Source organism: Buteo buteo, chromosome Z (genome assembly GCF_964188355.1).
Source record: "Buteo buteo chromosome Z, bButBut1.hap1.1, whole genome shotgun sequence".
Lineage (NCBI taxonomy): Eukaryota > Metazoa > Chordata > Aves > Accipitriformes > Accipitridae > Buteo > Buteo buteo.
The window spans coordinates 66,964,834-66,988,863 of NC_134204.1; the positions used below are offsets into that span (position 1 = coordinate 66,964,834).

At 39.8% G+C, this 24,030-nt stretch overlaps 1 protein-coding gene across 7 annotated transcripts in view; it reads right to left on the reverse strand.

The window, feature by feature from the left end:
• Positions 1-24,030, reverse strand: part of CSNK1G3 (casein kinase 1 gamma 3) — an 88,241-nt gene that overhangs the window by 62,984 nt on the left and 1,227 nt on the right. Inside the window, exon 2 of one of the 7 annotated variants that reach the window (XM_075021821.1) lies at positions 6,556-6,627. The exons of 5 other annotated variants lie outside the window; for them this stretch is intronic. The gene's annotated coding sequence lies outside the window, so the exon portion shown is untranslated. Of the gene's footprint in view, positions 1-2,733; positions 2,754-6,555; positions 6,628-24,030 lie in introns of those variants that run through there. One more of the 7 variants, XM_075021822.1, reaches the window with a different exon arrangement.

Genomic DNA, 24,030 nt, shown 5'->3' on the forward strand with positions numbered 1-24,030 from the left:
TTTCCAAACCACAAATCTGAGAGGAATAGGTAATTTTTCCTCAACCACTTTGCTACAAAAGTGAGAGAAGGAATAAGAAAACTAGAAATGGAGAGCATTGAGGTGGGAATTCAAGGGTACCATTTAGTACTTAGACAGTCAGTACATTTGATGCAGCACAATACATAAATGTTTTAAGTACCAAAGAAAAAAGACTTATGTTCCATATCTTAGTGGTTCTCCAGTGAGAAATAACAAGGTAAACAGTCCTAGAATTTTTACTGCTAATGCACAGACTTCATGGCAAATAGAAGCAATGCACCCAAGAACAGCATATTACTGCCATCACCAGAGAGTAAAAAAGCATAGACAGTGATTAAGACACTGGTTTGGTAATCTCAGCAGAGTGGAAGTCAAACTTCCTGGCACTATTTTGCACATACCAAAATCTTCATACTACCAAGCACTGAAAGATATTACCTTGGAACAGTGAAAGGCCAGAAAGGCACTAACAGTTCATACCAATGATACCAATGGGGTCCACAACAGAGCACTAGAACTACAGAACAGACTGGGTATGCAGGCAAACCTGAAGAAATTAAAATCTGATTTCAGAGTTAACAGGGTTCTTAGCTTGTAAGTTTTCCATAGCTTACCTCTTGATATATATACAAAATCCAATCACATGTCAAATAAGTTTAAAATTCTATTTTTCTAATGCATCACAACATAAGACTGTGGAAAGGCTGTGGATGTTGTCTACCTGCACTTCAGTAAGGCCTTTGACACTGTCTCTCACGGCACAGTCCTTGAGCAGCTGGTGGCTCAAGGCTTAGACAAGTGTACTGTTCACTGGGTAAAAAAATGGCTGGATGGACAAGCCCAGAGGGTTGCAGAAAATGGAGTTACATCCAGTTGGTGGCCGGTCACGAGTGGTGTTCCCCAGGGCTCAGTACTGCAGCCAGTTTTCTTTAATACCTTTATGAATGATGTGGACAAAGGGATCAAGTGCACTCTCAGTAGGTTTGACAACACCACCAAGTTGGGAGAGAGTTGATCTGCTTGAGGGAAGGAAGGCTCTACAGAGGGATCTGGACAGGCTGGATGGATGGGCTGCGGCCAATTGTATGAAGTTCAACAAGGCCAAGTGCCGGGTCCTGCACTTGGGTCACAACAACCCCACGCAGCGCTACAGGCTTGGGGAAGAGTGGCTGGAAAGCTGCGCGGCAGAGAAAGACCTGGGGGTGCTGGTTGACAGATGGCTGAATATGAGCCAGCAGTGTGCCCAGGTGGCCAAGAAGGCCAACGGCATCCTGGCCTGCATCAGAAATGGTGTGGCCAGCAGGACCGGGGAAGTGATCGCCCCCCTGTACTCAGCACTGGTGAGGCTGCACCTCGAGTGCTGTGTTCAGTTTTGGGCCCCTCACTACAGGAAAGACATGGAGGTGCTGGAGCGTGTCCAGAGAAGGGCAACCAAGCTGGTGAGGGGCCTGGAGCACAAGTCTTATGAGGAGTGGCTGAGGGAGCTGGGGTTCTTTAGCCTGGAGAAAAGGAGGCTGAGGGGAGATATTATCGCTCTCTACAACCATCTGAAGGGGGGTTGTAGTGAGGTGGGTGCTGGTCTCTTCTATCAAGTAACTACTGATAGGACGAGAGGAAATGGCCTCAAGTTGTGGCAGGGGAGGTTTAGATTGGGTATTAGGAAATATTTCTTTACTGGAAGGGTTGTCAGATATTGGAACAGGCTGCCCAGGGAAGTGGTTGAGTCACCATCCCTGGAGATATTCAAAAAGCACACAGACAAGGCACTTCAGGACATGGTTTAGTGGGCAAGTTTGATGGTTAGACTCGATCTTACGGGTCTTTTCCAACCTTAATGATTCTATGATTCTATAATTGCAGAAGAATAAAACAGTTCTAGTTTTGTCATCTATTTCAGTTTTCCCCATTTTGTCTTTGTATTTAACTATGACCTGAGCACACCATGTAGCCTTGCTAACTGAGCAGAAAACTTAGCTATAACAGGCTGGGTTCTGAGGATGCTGAGAAGTAAGTCGTGATGCATCAGGAACATGGAATAACAAACAGGCAACAATCAGAACAAAGGGCACCATAAATTTAGTAGCAGCTGTAAGGCAACAGTGATCTTTAAGAAAGCAGCTGTGAGCCAAAGTCCATCATCACCAGAAAAGCTTCCAATATCACACTGTTTCAGCTCATGTAGCAATAAAACAGTACCAGAGGAGCCAAGCTGGGAGCTCAAAGACAGATTAATTAGTATATATGCAAAGCACAGTAGCTGCTCTGCATGCATGCTTGTCCAGTTGAAGCCTAGTAGTTAACAAGACACTGAAGCTTTACCACTAAAAAATTAATTTGCACAATACATTTTTTTAACCCATTGTTTTGGGTTTGTATGGTGGGGTTTTGGTAGCAGGGAGGGGCTGCAGGAGTGGCTCCTGTGAGAAGCTGCCAGAAGCTTCCCCGGCTCCAAGTCGTACCTGCCTCTGGCCAAGGCTGAGCCCATCAGCCACTGTGGCAGTGCCTCTGGGAGAACAGGTTTAAGAAGGGGAAATAACCTGCAGCAGGGGAGAAGATTGGAATGCGAGAGAAACCCCTGTGCAGATACTCAGGTCAGTGAAAAAGGAGGGGGAGAAGGTGCACCAGAAGAGGGGATGCCCCTGCAGCCCATGGTGAGACGGCAGGCTGTCCCCCCTCCATCCCATGGAGGGGAGCGGGGGACCAGATGCCCACCTGCAGCCTGTGGAGGAGCCCACACTGGAGCAAGGTGGATGCCCCCGAAGATGGCCATGACTCCATAGGAAAGCCCACGCTGGAGCAGCCTGTGCCTGAAGGACTGCAGCCTGTGAACAGGACCCATGCTGGAGCAGCTCATGAAGTACTGCAGTCCATGGGAGGGACCCCACGCTGCAGCAGGGGAAGAGTGAGGAGTCCTCCCCCTGGGGAAGAAGGAACAGCAGAGACAACATGTGATGAACCGACCCCAACCCCCATTCCCCTGTGCTGCTGGGGGCACAAGGTAGAGAAATCAGGAGTGGAGCTGAGCTGGGAAGGAGGGAGGGGTGGGGGTAAGGTGTTCCAAGGTTTGGTTTTACTTGTCATTATCCTGTTTTTATGTGATTTACAACAAAATAAAATTATTGTTTTTTCCCCAAGACAAGTCTGGGTTTTGCCCATGACCATAACTGGTGCATGATCCCTCCCCGTCATTGTCTAGACCCACTTTTGTTCCATTTTTCTCCTCCCCATCCCGCCATGGGGAAGGACTGAGTGAGTAGCTTCGTGGTACTTTGTTGCTGGCTGGGCTTAAACCATGACACTCTAATCACAGGAATATCTTTAATTTGGAAAATCCAAATCATAACTAAGCCCATCCCTTGAAAGTATTAAGTTACCAGAGATGAAGACTTCCCCTATGCTTAGAATCAGGATATTTTTAAAATCAAATCTCCACACCCAAATACCTTTTTCCAAAATTTAAGTCTAATTTTAGATACCAGTTTATTAGGCACTAATGGCATTGGACTTCCTCAAGTCAGTTTATACTAATACTACAGCTTGTTGTGGAAGGTGGCAAAGCTGAGCTACATGAGCATGCAGACCACACTCGAATGAAATGTAAACAGCACATGGCAATAACGGGATAAGACTGTGAGGCTGTAATAGCACAGGAATGTATATAAATTATAGAGGCTATTAATATATTTTGGAGGCCTTTAAGGACTTTGTTTAGCCACTTAAAAGTAGTCATTCATGATAAAGCAGAACTCAACTTACTTAATGTTTTTGCTTAATATTGACCTATTGTCCGATTGGAGGAATAAGAAGATTCAGAAAACTCCACAGCCAGTTTGAGCCAGGAAAAGGAGACATAGCAACCACTACCCTAAAAACCAGGAAAGAGAAAGAACCCACCTAGAGGTGAGAAAAAGGACCCAGTGAGAGAATAGACAACCCCAGACCCAAATATTACTATTGGACCAGACTATGGTGTGAGGGGCAGGAATTTAGAATGTAAGTGTAACTGCCCAGGCATTTTAGTGTTTGGGGTCTCTCTTTGGAAGCACCCAGCTTGAACTGTCTAAATTTGTGCAACATACATAAAAAGCATAATTTATTCTATTTTGGAGGTCTTGATCAGAGATTCTTCTTCAGAGAACCTAGGGTTGAGCATGAGGGAAGAAGCATCGGGGTGGGCTGGGGTGGGGGTCAGGAGGGGCATCCATCAGCTCACTGGAGTTGCCCACTGAGAAGGGAGTCCAGTCCTAGCAGTTAAAGTCTCAGGTGGTATGTATGCGAATCCTTGATTGGTGTGTGAATGCTCAGGCAGCGGCTTCTCCCTTAACAAGTGTTCATCAAGAGAACATTTTCCTGATTACTCAATACACAGCCTCAGACACTGAAAATGTCTTACTCTTACTATATACTGCATATTTATACAAATATCAAATCAGATGCTCTTTTAAGCCATTTATAAGTTAATACATTAACTGAAACAGCCTATTTGAAACAGAATCCTGTCAAAGCAACTATTGCCAATGTTTTTTAATTCCAGCCTTCACTCAAACTCAAGTTACAGAAGTTTTCATTAGCTTCAAAAACTGAGCTCATATATGGGAAATCTCTTTTTGCCTTTTTTTTTTTAATCTTCTGTGAGGTACCCACCCAGCCGCTCTCTCACTCCCCCTCCTCAAAAGGGCAGTGGGAAGAAAATAGGATGAAAATCTCATGGGTCAACACCAAGACAGGGAGATCACTTACCAGTTAGAGTCATGGGAAAAGAGACTTGACTTGGGCAAGATTGATTTAATTTGTCACCAATTAGAGTAAGATGGTGAGAAACAAAGACAAAGCTAAAAACATCTTTCCCCCACCCCCCTTCTTCCCAGGCTCAACTTCAATCCCTCACTTCCCACTCCTCTACCTCCTCCCCTCTGCTGAATGGCACAGGGGGGTGGGGAATGGAGGTTGTGGTCAGTCCGTAACAGCTACTCTCTGCTGCTCCTGCCGCCTCATACTGTTTCCCTGCTCCAGGATGGGGTCCCATCCACAGGAGACAGTCCTTCAAGAACTGCTCCAGCATGGGTCCCCACCACAGGGTGCAGTCCTTCAGGAACAGACTGTTCCAGCATGGGTCCCCCATGGGGCACAAGTTCTGCCAGCAAACCTGCTCCAGTGTGGGCTCTTCTCCACGGGCCACAGCTCCCGCCAGCAGCTGGCTCTGGCATGGGCTCTCCACAGGCTGCAACTTCCTTCAGGACATATCCACCTGTTCCGGTGTGGGGTCCTCCACAGGCTGCAGGTAGGTATCTGCTCCACTGTGGTTCTCCGTGGGCTGCAGGGGAACAAACTGCACCACCAGGGTCTTCTCCATCAGCTTCAGGGGAATCTCTGCTTTGGTGCCTGAAGCACCTCTCCCCTCTCCTTCACTAACCTTGGTGTCTGCAGGGCTGTTTCTCTCACAGCTGTTGCACAGCTTTTTTTACCTTTTCTTAATATGTTTTCCCACAGGCACCACCACCTTCACTGCCCGGCTTAGCTGTGCCCCACAGTGTCTGCCACAGGGTAGCCCAAGCCAAGCCTCACAGAGGCCCCTGCAGACCCCCCGCCAGCACCTGGGCACAGACATGTAGTGCATTTACAAGAGCAACATTCATGTCTTAGAAATTTGTGAAATTCCAACCACTACATGGGAGTAACTGCTTTTTTAAAGCAGCAAGTGCTTCCAGGAGAAATAGCGTACCACGCACTTTTCAATTTAAGAAACCACTGCTTCTGAAACTTTTGTGTCTGCACACAGACCCACCACAACCTGTTTGCCAAATGTCATTTTAAAAACTGGGAATGCAGTAATAGAAAAGGTAAGTTACAATGGATTCAAGGGATAAAGATAAATACTGAAGCTTCTACTGAAGCTTATCAAGTAGATTAGTTTTGTAAACGGTATTAGCATTTTGAGAGCAAATCACAAAGCATGAAAAAACTAATAAAACCCAATAAAATAAATAGTAAATAAACTAATTGCTGATTTCCTTCCTAAAAAAAATATTTTCTCATAACATTTAAGTAATGCTTTACTGAGTGTTTTACTGAAATTTAAGGCAACAATGCATGAAACCAAATACATTATTAACAACACAAATTTCAGTTTCCAAAAATGCATCTATTGCATGGACAAACCTATTATATGGTAACTTAGGCCCTTCCCTCTTCTGCTGTTGAACCAAAAGATATTCCAGTTACATTACAGGTATAATTTTTACATAAACTGAAATTAGCACCTTTTATCAGCTTCCTGCTAAACAAACATTGGAAGCCCCATACATTTTTCACACACTACGTGTCAGAAGGAAGACAGACAAGCATTCCTATCACAGTTTCTCCAGGACACAAGTGTTCTCTTACAACATTTCATAATAAAATAATCTGAAGCTGATTTGAAATAAGGAGATCACTTGAGACTTTCTTCATATTGATGTTCCTATACAACATTTTATGAAGTATTTACCTTAGAAATACAAAAGGCATTCATGGTTTTATTTACACTGCACTTACCTATGACAGAGTTATACTGTTGATGGCAATATCTTTTCTTCACTGTAATCCTCACATTCTAGAGGAAAAGCACTAAAAGGCAAAGATGTATATATGCAGTATTTGCAGTTACTTGGGCATGCAAAGACTTCTGATACAGAATGCAAGTAAATTAGAAGTTATGTGAATTGCATTAGTTTTCCTAGATTGTTAAGGAAGATCCAGCAGATTTTTTTCAAAGACTTGACATAACTCATAGGGCTCAGAAGTCAGACACCATTCAAAAGTGTGCATCATGTAAAGTGAAAAAACAACACATACAGTGTAAGCATTCTAAATTATTTGCATAATCCTCTTCTTGCTATGTGCTAGTTATACAAGCTATATTCTCCTCACATGCAATCTGCCTGAAAAATGTGTCGTCCTCATCCTCATTTCACAGCTTGATTTTGTTTAATTTTCATCTCTGAAATTGGACATCTCTCCACATGAAAGCAAACCGTGGCCTGCACTCTGCTGCCAAAGGAATGGAGAAAAACACATTGGCAATATCAATTGTAGCATACCACATGGCTGCCTTTGATGCCAGTTTATATTGGAGCTCTAACATGTCTGGTACAGCAGCACTCAGTGGTGGTGTCACTTCGTTCAGGCCACGATAATCTACTGTTAACCTCCAGCCTCCATCAGACTTTTTCACTGGCCATATAGGACTATTAAAAGGTGAATGAGTCTTGCTGATGACTCCTTGGCTCTCCAGTTGATGAATCAGCTCATGGATGGGAGCCAGGGAGTCTCGGTTTGTGCAATATTGCCACTGGTGCACCATCCTGGTAGCGATTGGCACCTGCTGTTCTTCAACTCGCACCAATCCCACAATGAAGGGATCTTCTGAGAGGCCAGGCAGGGGAGATAGCTGTTTGATCTTCTCTGTGTTTACAATGGCTATACCACTCACAATCTCAGCCAGACCCAATACACTATTGTAATGCAGAAAGAATGTTGTGAGGTCAAGTGCACAGAAATTTGGAAGTGATAATGCATGTAGATGAATTATAGCATGTTCATTTAATGGAGCAGACAACTGAGCAAATCCTCCTGAGCTGGGAATAGCTACTGTAGCTCCAGAATGAGCAGTTTAGCCACACCAATGTGTTGGTGAATTCAAGCTAAGAAGTTTTGCCTTTGAATTCTTAAAACAATGAAATCAAATGTGTTAAAGCCACTACTGGCAGAAATAGTTAATTCTTTATAGCCCCAACAAATGCAGTTGTCCTCAGATATCTCTTCATTGCAAATTGGGATTTTGTTTTGAGATGGTATTACTATAGTCTTGTGGCTATGTTTATGTTTATTTGGTTAATAGTATGTGATGATTTTCATCTCTGTCTACATAAATGAGCACATTTGACCCATAAGCTTCAGACAGACATCAGGGAATATTGTTAGAATTTAAATAAGCTTCTTGCTCAAAAAATACATGATTAAATATCAGTACAATGGCAAACATACCACCAAAGCCAAGTTAACAAAGCAAGATCTTAATTAGAAATTACATCTACAATCCATATAGATTGAGAATAAAAGGTAAAGCAAGACTGGAAAACCTGTAAGGAAGCAGTCAGGGTAACTGAGATGCAAAAATAACGTCAGCTAAGAGGTTTTATTTATTTATCTGATGGAATTTAACAGACATTCCCAAACACTGTAGAACGACTGCCTGAAAAGCAAAGAGAGGAGTAAAGACAAGCAAGAAAAGTGAAGACAAGAGTCAGATACATGTTTCAGTTGACTGACAGCAGTCATACGCCTAACACCTGCAGAAAAGTAAAAAAAATCTTGGGCTCAGTTTTAGAAACATAAATTAAAATCAATGGCAAAAGACAGCCAGGCTACTGGTCTGTGTCAACACATGATTTAAATATAGAATGTAAGAGTCAAATTAACCAAATCGGTGATTAAATACTTCTTCAGCAAAGCCAAGGCAAGGACTAAAGGGCCCACTCCCTAAAGACCTCTCCTGTCTAAAAAGTTAGATGAGCAATTTTGTGATATTTGAAGAGGACAGACAGACAACTATTTCCTTGAAGGGACATCTTTACTCTACAGAATGTTTTACACATTCATGATTTGCACACAAAGCTTGCTTACTTAATAGACAAGGAGATTCCAACTAGTAAAATCCAGCCTGTTTGAAAAGTTTGTTTGTCACTCTCAGTTGCACAGAATTCTACACAGAGAGCAACTGAATGAGTTTTAATGAAACTATGCAGGTGTGTAAACAAAAATGATTCTTCAATTCACCACTATGCTCAAACTTTTTTACTTAAATTCATATTGTGCAGTTGTATAATCCTGAAGAACTCAGAACACTGAAAAGTCCCTAAGAATACATACAGAACTAGATATACAGAAATTAAACTTCAGCAAATATCCCACTTTCGAATGAATTCACTGTGGGAAAACTTCAGTATTTTTTTCCTCTAACAAATAGATTCTGATCTCTGAACAATTGATACTTAAAGAATATTTGCCTAAACACCTAAAAAAACTGTTTAAAGGCACTGAAAAAAACACTGTAATATTATATATACAGTGAATAAATGGGTGAGTTAGAAAAACATACTGTCCTGGTTTCGCCTGGGATAGAGTTAATTTTCTTTCTAGTACCTGGTATAGTGTTATGTTCTGGATTTAGTATGAGAAGAATGTTGATAACACACTGATGTCTTCAGTTGTTGAAAAGTAGTATTTATACTAAGTGAAGGATTTTTCAGCTGCTCATGCCCAGCCAGCAGGAAGGCTGGAGTGGCACAAGAAGCTGGGAGGGGACACAGCCAGGACAGCTGACCCAAACTGGCCAAAGGGATATTCCATACCATGTGACATCATGCCCAGTAAACACACTGGGGGGAGTTGGCTGGGGGTGGGGAAGGATCACTGCTCAGGAGCTAAATGGGTATCGGTCAGTGAGTGGTGAGCAATTGCATTGCGAATCACTTGTTTTGTGTATTCCAATTCTTTTATCATTATTATTGTCCTTTTATTATTGTTGTTACTATCATTTTCTTCCTTTCTGTCCTATTAAACTGTTCTTATCTCAACCCATGAGTTTTGCTTCCCTCCCCTCCCAATTCTCTCCCCCATCCCACTGGGTGGGGAAGTGAGTGAATGGCTGTGTCATGCTTAGCTGCTGGCTGGGCTTGAAACCACGACACATAGTCAGGCACTGTTCTGTCTTCTGTTCCATTATACACTCAGTATATTCAACAGCTTTGCTGCTATTGTTCCAAGTTCACACATCACCCAAAAGAACACATTATGTATTAAGCAAACATATGCTGCTACAGAAATCTGTGAAGCAAAACAATCTTTACCTAAACCTACACTGGAGAAGTTTTCCTTTAAATCCTTTTAATTTTTTCCTCCTTGATTCAGTATTCAAAACCTAATAGAGCAGTGCAAAACCAGCTATAAGAAAAAAGTGTAATTACACAAGGCCACAAAAATTTGATCAAATATTCTAATCATATTTGTATTAAAGTTCTTTTTCAAATGCCCTAGAAACAACTGCCAGTTCTCTAGGTTGCACCACTACCAAAGATCATACATACCCACTCAAACACAATTTCTTTCACATCTACTGGAAAAAATCTCAAAGCCCCAGTTGGACTGGCCATTTTAAAGCACTGTTGAGTTTTATTATCACGCAAGTATTCATAATTTCTTGCACAGCCACACTTACGTAAGAACATCCCATTCAAAGTTTGCTTTAGGGTCAGGTTATTGCCAGAAAGTGGCAGGCTGCTAAAATTCAATTTCTAATACAGGGATTGGCACACAGTAAGAAGTGACACCTAGAAAACATTTTAGACATCCTTAGATTACAGGGATGCATATCTACACACCTCTCTAAATGTCATTTGAAAATGTCCCAATTAACACTACCAAAGACTATATGCCACATAGTAAGAACCCTGCTCTGCAGCAATAAAGACTTTCTAGGACCTTATATAAGGCAGGGTAAAAGACTAACTCATTTAAGCACCTTCTTTATTCATACAACTCTCAAATGGCTAAGCCTGCAGCAGCAGCACCACTGTAATTACATGCAAGTTTACATATTCCAAAGGTGCAAGTCATAACAATGTTCACATTCAAATGTGCAAGTCATTTTAACTTTAAAATAAAAACTTACTAGCTACTTCATTCCTTTTTCATGTTCCAGATTTACTCTTAAATAAACCTATTAAGAGAACAAGAAAGCTGCTAAATAAAACATTCCATTGTCTGGCAGTGACAAAGTTAAATGAAACATGCAACCATAACTGTTGCCTTATGTATCATACGCATTTCCTCTCAGAGTTTAATTACAAGATCCTGTATCACTGCTAGTATCAGTATACTAACATTTTTCTCTGGTTTTAGAAAAAGCATACAGTAGCACAAGTGCTAGGGAGGAAAAGAAAAGATTCCATGAAACAGAAGGAAAGATGGTGAAGAAACACCTCTGGTTTAGGCACAAGGCATTTAAAAATTCACCCAGGCTCCTGTCATTTTCATACATCTTCAGTTTTTCTCACCCCTCAAGTTTCTTTGTTCACATACTTCTACTCCCAAGGTCTCATGTTTTTGGCACTGACATTAACCTAGCAGCAAAGCTTCTCCTCACACCTTCTAGAAGAGTGCAGAGAAAGTTTCTAGTGCCTCTGCCACAGATTTCCAAGAGCCTTCCTCTAACATTACACATAGTTTTTATGAAATAATTCACCTACTAAGTAGCCCTTATTTCAGAGAGAGAACAGTCACATCCAATTTCTAATATTCATCTGAATGGTACAAATACATTTCAACCACAAATAGAGTAACATGGAATTTTATTCAGCAAAACTTTAGAAGTATTTAACAGTAGAAAAACTGCAATTCATACGACAAATCTGAAATCAAGCTCAGAATGAGACCTTCGTTGTGAGGTAGTCAATACACAATTCAAATACCCAATCAACTATTTCTGGCATTGTTTGTGTGCCTCATGGAAAGATAAAGCTGCTCTTTCTAGCCTAGCTCTAAGATGACTGCACCATTTTCACTCATTTTTATCTACATGTCCCCAAGCAACAGAGGACACCTGTGATACTTCAAATCCACAGCAAAAAGGTTCACAACTGAAGAGCCCTTGAAAGTTTAGGACAGCAGTTTCTAACCTTGAAAACCTCTTAGGATAGAATTTTAATTGGAAAATATCTCTAAATTTATATATGATTTTGTAAGATTCATTGTTTACTTAAAATAAAAATAAATCCACTCTTTAATCATCAAATATTTAATAATTTTCAGTTTAGTCCAATTAGAGAAATTCAAACCTTCACATGACCTTCATGTGACCCAAAAAAGTAGAGCTGCTATTCCAACAATTTATAGTATGAATTAATTTGCCTATAGCTTTACTTTTCGTACAAATAGATGCTTATAATATTGGTATCATATCACTTTGATGGTTGTTTCCTTTTATTGCTAATTTGAGCCTGAAAAGAAAAATATTTTCATATATAAACTCCAAAATAAAACAGATGTTAAAAGGTTCATTGCATAACTCAAACATAACCTACCTGATTTTGACTTAAGAATATTATTTCATCATTTTCCAGATTTCAGAAGCAGAAAAAAAGCAAAGTCATTAGCATCTGTCAAAACTAAAAACAAAATGAGAGTGCTGAACATCGAACTACCACAGATGCTACATACTCATGACACAAGCTTTGACAAACAAGAAAACCATTTCCGAACAAATTCCTCCTCACAAGTTTCTCTCTCCAGCTATCACTAAGCTGTACTGAAATTGCTCATTACTGTATCTTTTTACATTTCTTAGGTGTTCTCAACAAATGTAACCTCAACATAATGAAAACTTATTCATCAGTAACTCATTTTGTTCACAACAATATAATCCACTTGATATACATGGGCAATTTCAGTCTAAGCTTTGCAAGTCTAACACAGCCTAATTTTCTAGTTTTTTAGATCTTTTAACATTAAAAAAAAACCAAAATACAGCTTGGCATTATCTGCTCTTTCTTTTCTACCACTTCTAGCACACCTCAAGATACATCGTACTGTCAGATGTTAGTTGATTCATCTAAGACTCTTTTATTCTCCCATTTCTTAGGTACTTATCATTCTGATTTCAGTCAGGTAAACTACCTTGGAAGCGCTGTAAAAGAAACATATAAATCCTATGGAGCAACACCCTTCTCCCCCCCGCCAAAACCAATAATATTTTGCAGCAGAAGTGAACTAATCCAAGAAGCAAGGATGAACTTTTTCCATTTCGCATTAAGAGGACTGGTGTCTCTATATCAATGAGATGAGAAACATATGGAACACACAAGAGGTGATGATGCATCTAAATCAGATCTTCAGCAGCATTCACGTTCGAGCCATCAAAAAACACTGTTCACACTCTTTCCCAGCCAGCTTGCCTTTCAGAATACTGAAGGCCAGATCCTATATTTACTACATTTATTCTACCAAGCATGCAATACATTAATGAGTTAGAAATCCTTCCTAGAATTTCAGCAGCAAAGAAGGAAACAGAGCAAAGCAACTGCTACTTCTTGATCACATGCAGATCAAACTCTTCACACTTCAGAAGATACACGTGTTTATTTAAGAAAGCAAACATAATACCCTAATTTCAAAGGCAAATGAAATCTCCTTATAACAGATGATGCAGGAGCTCAGCTGTGCAATTTGCTTCTCAGTATACACAGCCTCAAAACATTTCTAGTTTGATTTGCGCTCTTCAGCACTCCAAGGCAACTAACAGATCTCACAAGTGCACTTAAATTCTGTTTGCATTACCAGCACTTCCAACAATGCCGTGTTTGTATCTCAAGAAACTTCTACATTACCACTTCTGTCTTTTTTACTTAAAAGTCTGTGTCTTCCACAGGTTCTTCTGTTCATTTTCTATGACTACCTCAGACAACTGTACTGTTCAGGCAGCAACCAGTCTTTTTCTGCTTCTTCGTTCCGTAATAACAACCCATTCTAGATTAACAGAACAGTTTTGCAAAGCAGAACAAGAACAGAAATTATGAATTTTGGCATGCAAATTAGATTATCAGCATTCCTGAAAATTAATTTTTAAAAAAACTATTTGTTTACTTTTATATATTTGTAAGATTCTCCCCATACATCAAATTTTATGTAATTGAATGCAAGTCTACATACACACAGTCTCAGTCCACAAACACATATGAACAAGATTCACTCAAATAAGCATAACATAATTGAAAATATCAAGGTAAGCCCAAGTAGCTTTCTCATGAATAAAAATTTAGAAAGCAAAGCCTTCTAAAAAGTCAGGTTTTCCTGTCAAGGCGTGGGTGTGCGTACATATAGATATATATATATATACACACACACACATATAAAAATCCAAAATTCCGTTTCCCTCTTACAGTATCAGCTACCACACATTATTTTCAATGAACATTAATTAGTTCAAGATTCTAGAATAAGCTTTTAAATTTGCACATATATAGCTATTTCCCTAGGGAAAGTTCATCAGCAAACCACATATGGCCACGTATAATCCCTCTTTAATATGCAATATCTAACAGAAAAACAGATTTATTAACACATTAAATCTTCCTCCGTACAAAAACTAACCAAAAATATACCTTATATTTATTGAAGCTTGTTTAAAAGGTCCATTCTAGTTAAGCTACCATAATGTTTCTTGTACCGAGGTTTACAGTCACATGAAATCTGAGGGCTATCAATATCCAAAATTCAGTATCTGACCTGTACATTTAATTTTGTCACTCGAAAGACTACTACCTAACCAACAATCATGCAGTTTTCTCCACTACCAAGTTGCCAGTTCCAGTGAAAATACTGTCAAATCAGAAGACATGTACAGTACAGTTAGGTCACCCTAACTCAATGCAGTTTTTCCCCAAATGACAGACTAGACTAACTACATAACATTAAGATCCCCAAGCAATCTCTTTACCTCTGTAAACTTAAAATGAACATCAACTTAAGACTGCTATTTTCTGTTCAGTGCATAAACATTTATATTTTCCTCACTGACCTAGAAGAAAAGTTTGGCCCTAAGCCACAAATCACACTTCATTATAGGCTTTCATCACAAAATCCCACCAGCTTCACTTTAGGATTGCATTCAAGTGAATGCATTTACTTGGTTAAAATTTTTGTGCATGCATCCTTCTTGCAGGACCATATAATCATCATTTTAGAGTAACAGTTGAAAGTCAGTTTTCAGAAAGCAGTGGTATAATGCAAGGAATAATTAAAAAAAATCTAATAATGACAGTACTAAACTTTACTTACTAAAGAACAGAGAAAGAAGGTAACTGATGGTTAAGCAGCATTCCAGTAATTTGTTTTTTCACTTTTCCAACACCACCCCACACACACACACTTAAATGGGCTATATTGTCCACAGCTGATGGAAAGCTATTGCTGAGCTAGCTAATGCTACATAATGGATGCTTCAGTTTTCTACATCAAGCATTGTACCATCAGCACTCAACTGTTACATCAGAACAACTGAAAGTTATAGATTACCTTAAAGCTAAAGAAACTGTAAAGTTGAACACATCTAAAAGTTAGAAAACAAAGCAAGGATAGCATTACATTTCATCTAACACCATAACTATGTCTGAAGACAAAACTAAGCATGATAGTGAAACACTCCATTGTTATGTGGAAAAAACATTTTCTAAGAGTCTGAAAGTCACCAATTCTGTTTTCAGGTTAGAATTTGGATACGATAAAGTACACAGTATGTTCTTAGTATTCCACAATGAGTGTGAAGAGCAGTTTTCAAAATGAAAAGTCTATTTAACTCAAGAGACCAATTCCCCTTCACCCTTATCTCTAATTACATGGTCATATTCTACTGTAAGAACTTAGAGAGGAGCCAAATTCAAGTTAAATTATTTTAACTCTGCAATTTTTCAACTTGCAACTGCAGTCACATCAGACATTAACTACTGTGCTACACTCCTGAAAAACAAGCCTAGAAAATAAGACATCGCATGCTCATGCCTGACAGATCATGATTTGATCCCGTAAGGCAGTCATCTATTAACAGTAGTATTGAACATTATTACTTTTTAATGAGGCCAGACCTCCAGGGGCACATACTTAAGCTTCACAGTCTTTGACAACACAGAACTACTGAGAATATGTTTTAGTACCACTGCCTTTCCTCAATCTGACCTTACCAAAATTCACTTGCCCTCTCAACTGTTCCTGAATCACTTGGGGGTTTTTCCTCCTAGAGTTCTCTTTCTACTTTAGTCCAACTACAACCGTACTGAACTGCAGCTCAAAGTGTGCTCTTCCATACGTGGCCAGTATGGATACATGCACTGGGATCTGAGAGGTGGGAAATACTCCTTTGTCCCTCAGCTCAAAGCCCAAGTCACAGACCTAGTCACCCACTCACTGCTGAAGTCATGTGTTTCCTCCTTTTCCCAGGCAGAAGCAAAGAAAAGGCAGAAACCACAAGCTGGAAAGTCACTTTGTGTTAAATTCCACTGCCTGACAGTACAGCGATCTACCATCAACATAACACAGCAGGTTCTAGAAGAATTTTGTTCCATTTATGCAGCCCAGACTTAAAGACGGTCAGGACTTAATTTTGTAGAATTCCTTCCAAACTGTCGTCTCTGTTGCACTGTTACAAATGGTGGTTCCAAAAGCCTTAAGACCTCAGCAAAACTTGACTAAGTAACAATTAAGAGATTGATAAACCACCCTACCAAAACTCTGGTACAAGCTTTAACTTAACAGTACCAGAAATTATCAGCATTGTTTTGTTTTGGTTTTTTTGTTGGTTTAACACCCCCCATATTGGTAGGTCTGTCCCTATGCTTATTTTCCAAATCAGCCAAGAAGTTTAATCTAAACTATTCCTATTTCTGTTTGAGGCAGAAACTAGTATGAAAGACTTCAGACTTAATTTGACAATGTTTTTGCCACTGAAAATACACAATCTTACAACAGATGTTAATCATAGATGTTTCTGCCAACTCTGTACATAAGGAAAGGGATAACCCACAGTACAGGAAAATGCCTCCAAAGTAAGTTTTGCAGCCATGAAGCTATCAGGGTTTTCTGACAATAACAAACTACATGGCAATCAAATGATTCTGCTGTTTTAATAGTCTCCATAAATTAGATAGGTACCTTCTACAGCAATGAATTCCAAGTACTTTACTATCAGATATACTTGCAACTCTCCCTTCACACATATGGCTTTCACTGCAATGTCTACCTACAATGTCTTTACTAAAATGAAACTACAGAATTATATTCTCAAAAAGGCTTCCGTGACGTATTCTTCTTGCTTTGTAAGTTTAATATGGAATAAAATGTTATAGATAAAAAAGCCTCAGACACCACACCAATTTGAATCACACCACCTTCGTACTGAACACATAAGATATGTAGTGACACATTTATAGAAAAAAAAGCCACAGTTAAGATCTTAAATTCATCATTAGTCATCTAATATAAAACATACTTAAACCAATGACTTCCTATGAAACTCCGCGGAAAAAACAAGTCTCCCGAAGTTTTACACAAAACCAAACAGTACTGAATATGAAATCATCTGGTGTAAATGAAAAGTTCTGAGAACAAAATAACCTGTATGCTACTGACATCAGTTTTGCCAAGGTCCGATGGTAACTAACTACAGCAATTTTAATTTAAAACAAAATTATCATGCACTAAAATAAGAAAACAACAGTATCTTGATGTGGGCACTGTGTGGTAAATGCTTAATTTACTACTTAGGGAGATTAAGACAGATTCAGACTAAGCAAAGTATTCCTCAAAAGCAACGTTAGCTAAGCTTAGCTCTTTACAGATTAGTGTTCAACACCCACACAGCCTCACTGCAGTAACTGCAGCTTGTTGGATATCATCCATGTGTTCCCAGGCCTCACCCTATTACACTTGAGCTCTCTTTTGCAAAACCCCTAGTTTCTTCCCACAGTAAAACTCTTTACCTTCACTTCTCACTCAGTGAAGAAGAGAGATGTACTGTTGCTTGCCCAGTACTACAAGTTGCAAGCTGAACAGCTCTCAAGCTACTACGACAGCACAGATAACATCCTTCCTTCACTGTGAATAGTTAACAAATATCTACTCTAAACTGTTTTTTATGAAGCTTATAGGAACATATCTTCAGGGGCATAAAAATCTAAGCTTGGTTAAAACTGGCCAATAAGTTCCACAATTGTATAGGCAGCAGATGAGAGAACTGCAGATCAAAAATACCTTATTTGCTTAAAAAATATTTTTTTTTCCCCTAGAAGAAAATTCCAAGTACAATCAACAGTTTCTACTTAGAGCTCAAAGTCAGAAAATTAAAAGCAAAGGTTAAAAGAGCATTTCTGGAAGGCAAAGACATTCATCTCTCAGTCTGGCAAAAGCTCAAGAGTAAATTTAGCCATTCTGTCTTGCTGTTATCTGTTGGTAAAATTCTTCTCTGCCTGTTTCCTGTTACCTGTAAATTCAAGTTTCATCATTTGTTATCCCTCCAGATTTAGAGATGTCTCAGCCTACTGTCAGCAAATGTTAGAAGTAAAAACTTTCATAACCTGATATATTGAGCAACCTGCTCCTGGAATACTGTAAGAAATGAGTAAGTAGCAATTGTTTGAGGCAATCTTCACAGAAAGAGAAAGGAAGAATGTTTTATACTGACCTTCTTAGAAGCCACTGTTTGCAAGGCACAAGGTCAAGGTTAGAGTGAAACATGTCTCCCACGACCCTTAGAGCAATCATGACCCTGACTGCAATCTCTACAATATTACTTCATCTTCCCAAGACTACTACAGATACCTGTATTTATATGGACATTATCTACATTTAAACTGACATCAACAGTATCGATAATATCTGAAATTAATTACGTACTTCATTTTAAGCTAGTGGAACTCCTCTAAAGCACACTGAACCTTTGTAAGATTGCTTTATATCATTACATTAAAAAGCTGCTGAAACATGAAAAGTCTTTCATGTCTTTACATACAGAAATGCAAGCTACTTCATTCCTAAAATGGAAAATGTCTAGTGGCCTAAATACAGAAAGGTACCCAAGAGATTTTTCTATACATAACAATGCAATTTTTTAGTAGTACTTTCTTCTAGGGTGCAAAGGTGTGTCCTACACTGGACTAAATCACAAGTCCTAGCATCACAAAGGTTATCTGCCAAGAAACCCGTACTTCTGAAGCACAACACTATTTTTCTACAAAAATACAGCCCATGCAGCCTTCTGAACGTAACAGATAAACATTTACTAGGTAATTAACACTTCAAGCCCAACAAACTGAACTAAAAATAAGTTTTAAGGCTACAATACAACCTAAGTCTGAAATTTTGTTTTGAAAAACGCAATCAGACAATCTAATGGGTCAGCATGATTACTGTTTTCTCCTACTGCATCTGGCCACAGGTACCTGCTGCTCCTGTTGCTCACTTTAGACCAGCCTCAGCACTCAAACACCTTTATAACGCCATTAGATTCACTAACCTAGTAGAAAGTTCACATACTCAGCAGTAATTTGCTACTGAACAGAAGCCGAATCAACTCAGTGGAGGATACAAGAGACAGATGCAGAGCAAGAGTGGAGGTACAAAAGTTCACAGCCAGGAACAGGGAAGAGAAAGAAATACCTGATAGTAGAGAGGACTACCTTCCCCACAGCCTGTGACGTAATTTCAGTGACTGCTGTTTCACAGTAGGTTTAGTGCACCTCTTAAAACCCCTTGTTCTTTAATGACCTCCATAGGCTAACTGCCACCAAACATCACCATTAACTATGCTTCTGTTTGAAACTGTTCCACCTACTTTCTGTTATTGTACATGGCTTACTGAATAAAGAGCACGGCACCTCAAGAGCTACTCAGTGAATAAACACAGAGACTATAAGAAAGCGTGACAACACACATACTTTAAACTGGAATCTAAGCCCCGCTTGTCATAAAACACCTCTGTGTTTTTGTACTACTGAAGAGGACGTTATCCTCCATTGTTATAGTCCACATCCTGTCTTAATCGAAAATAACGTAATTTAAACATGTGGTTGATGAAGAGTATAAATTCCCACGAAGGCAATTACATCCAGGAAAATGACATTAAATTACTAACAGATTTTAGTTAAGTAAAACAGTTATTAAAAAAAGTCTTGGTATGTTAAAAGTTACACAGGCTAGTAAGCTTACAGGGAAGATCATAAAACATAGGAAAACACTGTTGTAATTACATTACTAATGTTCTACACAAAGTCAGATTAAGTACTAAACCTACTTGAAGTATGCAAGTCTTACCTGTGTCTGTCATGAACTTCTGTGACCTACAGTTATCTGAGTAAACATTTCCGCAAAGACAGTTCTGACTGATCAATATGTCTCCTCCCATTCCTAACACCACTGCACAAGGCAACAATAGGATACTAGACACAAAAATAGCAAAAAAAAATTGTCATCTTTCCATACCTACAGGGTAGACTTATTTTGTATAAGACACCTCTTTGAACAGCCACAAGTAGATATTACCTATCTTCTACTAAAAAGCTTTCCTAAAACGTATGCTCACCTTTTACATGTAGATATACTCAAAAACACCAGATAAAGGAATAAACAAGAGAGAGAGAAAAGTAGATCGGGGTAACAACAGTGAAGCATGTTCAAACAAAAATGCTCTATGCAACAGATGAAGGACAATGCAGTTCAATAAACATCCTAGGAGAACACACTGGTAAACACATTTGTAACATTCTAAAAAGTGCTGCATATTTAATATTTACAAATATTCTCTGCACCTTTTCTTAGAAAGCATCCTCCTACTCTCTCATTTAAGGTAATGAACATATCTATCAAACACTAGACCTAAATGTAACAAGTGAGCCAAATCTGATCAAGATAAATTCATCTGTATTTTTTTAACATAGCGGAGTACTTTACTACTTACCAAGAGTTTCAGAACTTCCTTTGAAAGTACTGCTTTCAAAAAGCTAAGTAACCAAAATTCAAACCAATTCTACAGCATAGACTGGCGTCTAATGTCTCCTCTTCTACATTCTCCCTATGCTGAAGGGAGCCATTAAATTGTAAGTGGCTTACCTAAGGTCACCGTGAGGGACAGGCGGTGTTCCAGTCACTGCCTTTTAACTGTGACCATCAGCCTAGCTTTTAACTACTTTCTTACTAGACTGCTTTTATTTATGCAACTGTTTTGCTTAAAAACACACATTTTTCTTCACTGAACTATTTCAGCTGTGGCCCACAAATCCCTAGAACCCCAGTGACAATGTCTAGGAGGCTACTCAGAACTACGCTCAGAAAAACAAGCTCAGCAGAAGGCTTGATTTCACTGCACTGGTTCTGCAGCAGCATTGAGGAAGCATTAAAATGCCTGCATAGCAAAAAAAAAAACCTCAAATTAAGGATTGCCTGAAAGTATACAACAATTAGATAAAAGTTACTTTTTTACCTTATAATAGATCAGGGAAAACAATTGTATAGAAGTCTCAAAACACTTTTGGAAGAATGTTAAAGCCCCAGAAGCAAAGCAAACAACATGTTACAATTCTTTGGCTTTTGCCTACTCTGTCAGGGTACATTAGTCACTCCTTGGGAACATACCATGCCGTTTTCATCGCTAAATAAGCCCCAGGTATCATGATCAGTTTAAGATCATCTAACCATACTCCGCTGCTGAAAAACATTGTCCCACTCTTCCCCCAAGCACTATGTCAACTCTTTTGCTCATAACAACTGTGGGTGGGGTACATAGGATTGACTGAAAACTCTTGCAATTAGTTTTCAGTTGAATCACTGAGCTTAAACTGTGAAGAAGCAGCACCCCAAAATCCTTTATAACTTTGTTCTTCCTGTGGTTTGTGTGTGCCTTTAATCGCATTATTACTTTTGTGTATGTCATTCCAAAACAATCAGTTAACAATAAAAAGAAAACCTAAGGAACAAGAAGTAGCTGTATCTTTTGTTTACAACTGTGACAGGTTGACCCTGGCTGAATGCCAGGTGCCCGCCAAAGCCCTTCTATCAATCCCCCCTCCTCAGCTGGACAGGGGAGAGAAAAATATAACAAAGGGCTAGTGGGTCAAGATAAGGACAGGGAGAGATCACTCAACCAATTACCATCACAGGCAAAACAGACTCAACTTTGGGAAAATTAACTCAATTGATTACCAATCAACCAGAGTAGGGTAATGAGAAATAAAACCAAATAAAACCAAACCAACCACCTTCCCCTCACCCCTCCCTCCTTCCCAGGCTTAACTGTACTCCAGAATTCTTTACCTCCTCCCCACCAGGGGGACAGGGAATGGGGGTTGGCATCAGTTCATCACATGTTGTCTCTGCTGCTCCTTCCTCCTCAGGGGGAGGACTCCTCACTCTCCCCGTGCTCTGGCGTGGGCTGCCTCCCATGGGAGACAGTCGTCCACGAACCTCTCCAACATGAGCCCTTCCCACGGGCTGCAGTTCTTCACAAACTGCTCCAGCGTGGGTCCTTTCTACGGGCTGCAGTCCTTCAGGAGCACACTGCTCCAGCCTGGGTCCCCCACAGGGTCACAAGTCATGCCAGAAAACCTGCTCCGTGGGCTCCTCTCTCCACAAGGCCACAGGTCCTGCCGGGAGCCTGCTCCAGTGCGGGCTTCCCACGGGGTCACAGCCTCCTTTGGGCACCCACCTGCTCCGGCATGGGGTCCTCCACGGGCTGCAGGTGGATATCTGCTCCACCGTGGACCTCCACGGACTGCAAGGGGACAGCCTGCCTCACCATGGTCTTCACCACGGGCTGCAGGGGAATCTCCGCTCCGGCACCTGGAGCATCCCCTCCCCTCCTTCTTCACTGACCTGCAGGTCTGCAGGACTGTTTCTCTTACATGTTCTCACTCCTCTCTCTGGCTGCCATTTTCCATCTGTCCCAACTTTTTTTTCCCCTTCTTAAAAATATTATCACAGAGGCACTACCACCAGCACTCATGGGCTCAGCCTTGGCCAGCAGCGGGTCCATCTTAAGAGCCGGCTGGCATTGGCTCTGTCAAACACAGTGGAAGCTTCCAGCAGCTTCCCACAGAAGCCAACCCTGTAACCCCACCCCCGCTACCAAAACCTTGCCACACAAAGCCAATACAACAACAGAGTGAAAAAAACTGTTTAGGTGGTATGACTTATTAAGAAAAGTTAGATAGAGATAGTTAATACAGCTGATTGGTACTTTGTTCTTTAGAAAGTTGGTTTTGTAATTACAGGATGCTGAAGAAAAGTAACTACTGCCACTCTCCTCTTCCTCACGTTTGACCTATTGTTGTCTGAAAGTCATAACTAAACTAAACTCATCTTAAACACCAGCAGACTTCCTAATATTAAAATAAAATTCTAAGACAAAAGTGACGATGTTACACATACATGTAACTTCGATTCTTCTAATCACAGAAGAACTTAGCATAGTCACTACTGAAGCATAAACAATCCTATTTTCATAGGACACACTTTGTGGATGTAGTTGGGACACTAAGTTTTGATACACTGCATCAGCTTTAAAAATGTATTTAACCTAGTTATGAGACTAGTAAGAAGTGAAAAATTACCACAGGAAGTAAATTTAGTCTTGCTAATTGTATGTAAGCAAACTGGATAAGAAAAAAACTCTTTTGCAGGTTCAGTGACTTTTTTTTTTGTTAGGGAAGAACAACTTCAGAAAGATTATTAAGACAGGGCCTGCAAGTCTTCCAGACAAACTGGTTGAATCTCCTAACCAACCTTGAATATCTTTACCTTGATCATGCAGGTAGAAAGCCTACAGAAAACGCAATGTATCATGGTACCAGAACCAGTATTCCAGATTCTGAAATTCATTTACATGTTATAAGCAAATGCATCTATTTGATTCAAAAGTACAGTAGCAAGACAAAAAGATTCATTTCATTAGCTGAAAGCCATTCTCAGCTGATGAGCTAGTGTGCCATTTGCCAGGTAATTTCTCTATTTCAGGCCAGCACAATAACATACCACTTATTTCCATTGCAAACACTGTTTCACTTGTTGAAACATGAAGACAAAAGGATGTTGAAGTCAGTAGAAGACATCTCCTAAGACAGAGTTAGCAAAGAAACCTCTGTCTCATCTTTTCTCTCTAAAAAGAAAATTGCATTACTTACACTGTGGATTTTAACATCCCAATGCAGGTCAGGATAAAATGCATCTGCTAGACATTTATTAGCGTTCAGAAAAAGTGTGAGTCTATAGTGCAAAGAAGTTGTTTATCCCTACAAGCAGTCATAGCTCAAGTAGCAACACTTAATACGCTTAAGTCTGGTTCACTTAACACACTTAAGAACACACAAAATAAAGGATAATTTTACACAGTATATATCTATAACTACTTCTGTACTTGCAAAAGATCTTACATAC